Source organism: Theobroma cacao, chromosome 3, assembly GCF_053813885.1.
Source record: "Theobroma cacao isolate CCN51 chromosome 3, ASM5381388v1, whole genome shotgun sequence".
In the NCBI taxonomy this organism is placed as follows: Eukaryota; Viridiplantae; Streptophyta; class Magnoliopsida; order Malvales; family Malvaceae; genus Theobroma; species Theobroma cacao.
In genome coordinates, this window is record NC_142641.1 from 3,778,143 (window position 1) to 3,783,589 (window position 5,447).

Here is a 5,447-nt window from a genome sequence, read left to right on the forward strand (position 1 = left end):
AAATTATGGTAGCCCTAGTTTTGCACAAGACGTTTTTGGACATATAAGCTGCATTCCTATAATTGCAACTCAACACTGAAACAAATTGTACACGACAATAACTTCCCTGAATTCTTATTTCCCATTTTTGTTTTCGTAATTATGACTAGCACCAAAGGGTCAGGTCCACTCTTCTACAAGCATGTGGCCGGTATTTGGTTGTAGTGGATGGCTGCGGAGCTAGCTGTCTGTTTTATTTTTGAAAGACCAACTCAAGCAGGGTCATATTAGCTAGATAGCTATGCCTTTTTGGTTTTTCACTCTGCAGAGACTAATTTGTCCGCATATATTTCGCAGTTTCTCGAGCATTCCAACTACTTGTAAGCTGCATTTATCAATCTTACCCTATTACAATGTATATTTTGTGTATGTATTTTGCATGGTGGGTCTCACATATCAGTAAGGATAAGTCAACAAGATGGGCATATCATAACGACTTACCTGAAATGATCTAGATTTTACAGCCACGGCATGCGGGTTTTGACTTGTAAAATGATCTCATAAAGATTTGCAGAAAATCCTAATGCACATGGCATATCATCCAAAAAGCTGCTGCAAGATCATTGAAACTGAAAATCTGTTTTAGTGCAGGTATATATCACACAGTACACTATGATTTCCGAATCTTCCAAACCCCCCTCCCCCTTAGAGTTAATTAGTGCCAGTATTCTCTGAAGACCAACAGATTAACGGGCAGTGAGTTTTTACAATGGGAACAAGGCAATCATTAAACCCCATTCAAGAAATCATTAGTAAAAAATAAAGATAAAAAATGGTAAAAAAATGGGAGATTTTCTCGGGGTGATCAATAGCATGGGAGATTATTAAGATGGGGTTGTACGATTAGGGTTGTTAGGGAGTTAAAAAGGTATAAAGGGAGAGTGTACTGCAAAGAATTTTCCTTCTTTCTTTTTACTCTTTGTGAGAAAAGCTTACCAAAGAGAGAGTACATGTGAGACAGGCGGTCGGTAGTACCTCTCCTAGAAAAAACCATTATATTCCACCCTACCCTTATCATTCCTTTCAGTGGGCGTTCCCTTTTCATCCTATAAATAGAGGCCTATGGGACTTCCCTATAGATCATCCCCCCAAAATTCTTTCTCTCTTTCTCTCTCTCACTCACACCTAGTTCCTTTCCCTTTCTCAAATATTTTTTTCCTCTCTCTCTCTCTCTCTCTCTCTCTTCTCCCCCAGGGGCTTTCTTTCCTTTTAAAGTAACTTATCCTTTTTCTAATAATTTTTTAATTAAAATAAACAGTGTAGGTACTGTAGGGGAGAGCGAGGAGGCACTGGTGTTTGTTGTTGACAGAAGATAGAGAGCACAGATGATGGTGTGCAAGTTCGAGTCTGCATCCCACTCCTTTGTGCTCTCTATGCTTCTGTCATCACCTTCAGCCCCTCTTTTCCTTACCCCCTTCCCTTGTCTATTTTGTTTTGTTAATTAGTACCTCTAAACACAGTCAATTACTATAATTTTGCTTCATTATCATTCCATGCTTTGGTAATTATGTATATTTCTTTTGCTATGTTCATTATTAAACACAAGCACTTTCTTTCAAGTTGGAAATTTCATTTCTTCTTGTTTGCTACATATACATATTATATGAGGAAAACTAGTATATAGCAGTGGTTGGCTTTTTGTTTTGCAGTTGAAATTGGGAGAGGTTGGCTTTTCTTGATCAAATCTTCAGGAGTCATCTTCATAATTCCCTGGAGTCAAGTTGATCATCAGACTTTCCGACATAGGTTCATACTGCTTGATGATGAACTCTTGATTGGGATATTTTGTTTGCAATTGATCATTTCTTTTCATCTTCCAAATACATCATGCTAGATTCATTAAAGTAACCCTGCCTGATAAAAAGGTTATCAGACTTTTCTCATGTAACTATTCACTCTCACTGTGTATATATTGTAGCAGCATTGTCGGTTGATTGAAAAGTATTGCTAATCTTTTTTGCGGACAGCTATTACTCATGGCTTAGTTGGTCTCATTGTTTCTGTATTTTAACAGGGATTGCAGAGAAGCAAATCCAACATGGGTTCAATTTTAATTGGCACTTCAACTTGAGTTCCGTATACAACTGGCTCATCAAGCACCATTCAAGATCAAGGGAAGTCCCTTTTCTCTTCTAGTCGAGCACGTAATCTGTCCAACATTCTGATGCTATGTCTCTTTGAGTTATTTACAATTAAAGTGATTCCTGAAAAGAAGTAGGTACCACTTGCTTTGTTGGCCCCGAATTATTCCTTATTACTACCTTGGTTTGAAGCATAATTGAGTGATATTCAACTAGTGTTAAACAAATTTAAGATTTTCTGCTGTACTCAGTGAGGCAATAGCTTTGGTGAAGGATATTGGTTACTTGAAAGATATTTTCCCTTTCCATGTAAGTTAAGTTGGCATCTATGACTTGTATGTATGCTATCCATGTAGAAAATTCTATGTTATGTATGAACAGCATTAGAGTGAAACTAAGGGATATCCGACTTATCCATTTTGGCTCCGTACAAGAAAACTTTTATCAAGCCATACGCAGGGGTCCATACATCAAAGCATAGGAGCATGAAATTTTAGATGTGACACTCTCATTTCTTTCTTATATGATGCAATCTCTTTCGTATCATAGTATTAACACCAGTATTTCTACTTTACCCTGTTAGACTTTCTGATTGACAGAAAGAGATGATGAGGGTTTGAATTGGACATGGCTAGAATGCCAGACTATTCCACAAGGGATAGGAGCCATAGCTTTCCTTCTTCTTCTTCTCTTTTTTCTTTTTGTTTTTCAGAAGGAGCCATAGGTTTAATACAGGATGTAAATTGAAAGTGCCATTATAGGATAACTCAGCTCACCCTTGTATATTTTTGCTCTCCCTCTCTCTCTCTCTCTCTCTCTCTCTCTCTCTCTCTCTCTCTCTCTCTCTCTCTCTATATATATATATATATATATATATATATGGACATCAAACACTTTTAATGTTAGCTTCAGCTCATTGTACCTTTCTTTCTTTCTCTCTAGCTATTTTCCTATTTATTTTTCACTTCACCACTACTCAAAAGTCAAAATACAGGTAACATTTCCAAGCAGCTAATTGAAATGTTAAGGCTGCAAAGTCCCTTCTGTCCCAACCAATATGAATTGAATTGTATATTTCGCCTGCCACTCTTCAGACCTCCTTTGTACTCATACATTGCTAGCTTTATATTTATTCAACAGTCAAAGAGTTTACAAAACTAATGCAAAAAAGAAAAAAACAGAGTTTTTTTACAAGTTTGAAAAATAAATTGACAAAAAAAAATTCACTACTCTAGAAGACAATTTTCTTGGCCAGCATTTAGGTACCAATATAGCTTGGTCTTATTCAATTAACATATTACTCTATAGTATATATAAATGTAATTAAATGAGTTTGAAACTTGTGTAAAAACTATATTACATTTTTATTTTAGATTAAATTTTGAATTATGTTTTTTATTATCAGAAAATATTTTTAACTAATTATAAATTGAGTTCTTATATATTCTATGATTGATAAATCTATTTTGCAGAGTTATTTTGTCACATTTTGGGTGCTTAAGTAGTTAATTCATTGAGATTTTAGGTTCAAAATTAAGTATTTTAGTTTTTTTATTCATTAAGTTCATTGCATATTAAGTAGTTTAGTTTAAGTTATTTAGTTTAATTTTATGTTGAATTACTTTAAACTACTTTAAGTTTAGTTATTACTGATCTCTTTTATTGCTTTTATAAGAAATTTAATGAAAAGACCTTATTTGGTGATAATTCGTGTAAGTATGGTGATAGCTTCACTTGTACATGTTGTAATATTTTGAAAATAACTTTCACTACAGAAGTCCAATTGACAAGATTATTGAGCCATTGGACAGCTAAAATACAAAGTTACAACTTTTATGTTTACCATTTTGTCCAATTCAGATCCAATCGAGGTGAAAATCATGCTGCAAAAGGCTAAACTGCTACAGTTTTTGCACAAGGCAGCATGAGAAAACGAAGGTTGCGGCGCCCTTGATGCCCAAGCTGCCATACAAGAACTAGGGAGCATGGCACCATGACTCTGGTGAAGCAAGGTCGTGGTGCCCTAGAAAAATTGAGGCACCATACATCCATTCGAGAGTAAGGCCCAAGGAGAAAGGTCGCGGCACCCGATTTTGATATTCAAGTTTTCCTTTTCTAAATTTTAGCAAAATTAGATCTTCTTAGAGACTTTTTAAAAGGCAACTTTGAGGAAATCAAACAAGAGGTTTTGAGAAGGTTTTCTTTGAAGAAAAGCAGCTGAACAATAATTAAGAAAGCAAGAAAGATTATGCAAGATTGAAGATCGGACAAATCTTCAGTTTTTTGTTCTTCTCTTTTTTTCCTTTGTTTTTCTTGAATTGTTACAATGGTTAAATTTCTTTGGATTATATTTTTATCTTTAGTTATGAATTAATTTATTTTATCTAGAATTACAATTGAACTCAACATGTTGTTTGAATACTTTATCTCCCTTTTGCTTATTATCAATAGAATATGAGTTATTTATTCTAATTTTATAATACTTCTAATTGCTTAATCATCAATTAAATTGATTTGGATATCTAAATACAACTTGATGAAGGGAGTTTAGATTAGGTCATGATTGGAATAGCATGTGTTCAAGTTCACTTAGTTGATTAGGTGATTTGATTTGCATATAGAATAGACATATACCTATGTATTACATGTAGCCAAGATAAAGCATGAACTTAATAATTTTTTCTTTAATTGAATTTGCATGGACATATAGTAAATTAATTGGGAAAGTTATTTTTATGAGCACCTCGACAAAGACTTGTAAATAGCTTGGGATTCTAGATTAGCAATTCAATCCATTGAAGTAAATTTAGAAAAAAAAAACAAGTTTCAAATGAAGTGTTAAGGGATATTGTAATCTTAGGTTTTATTAATTGAATTTTTCTAGTAACGCTCTACCAATTAGCTTTTAGATTAATTTAGTAATTATTTAGTTTTAGTTTTGTTTTTGTTTAGCCACTTCAATTCGATTATTTGAATAAGATTAAATTGTGTTAATTTTAGTATTAGTAAAAGTTAGTACAATTCTCTATGGGATTCAACACTTTACTTACTCTTATATTACTTATTACGATACGTACACTTGATAAAATCAACAAAAATGATACTAAAACAATCTTTGAGAAAATGATAAATCTTAAAATTTGCATAAAGAAAACTGAAGCTAAAAATAATTACATAATAATAAACAACTTGTGAGCAAAAGAACTAATTTGCTCTTTTTCTAACATGAAATAGAAGGATTATATTTTTTATAAACAATTTTATAGCAAACAATAGAAAACACATTTGTGGCATTTCATAAATCTCATCTTATTTTTCTTAAAAGTT

The 5,447-nt window shown here is 33.1% G+C and overlaps 1 long non-coding RNA gene across 2 annotated transcripts; it reads left to right on the forward strand.

Annotated features, from left to right (window-relative positions):
- Window positions 1–1,155: 1,155 nt before the first annotated feature.
- Window positions 1,156–4,494, forward strand: LOC148763483 (uncharacterized). Of its 2 annotated transcripts, XR_016025387.1 has the most exons (3): window positions 1,156–1,540; window positions 1,689–1,785; window positions 2,054–4,494. It is a non-coding gene; the product is annotated as an uncharacterized LOC148763483 (long non-coding RNA). The 2 variants fall into 2 exon arrangements; XR_016025386.1 differs by having other exon boundaries at window positions 1,689–4,494.
- The last annotated feature ends 953 nt before the right edge of the window (window positions 4,495–5,447 follow it).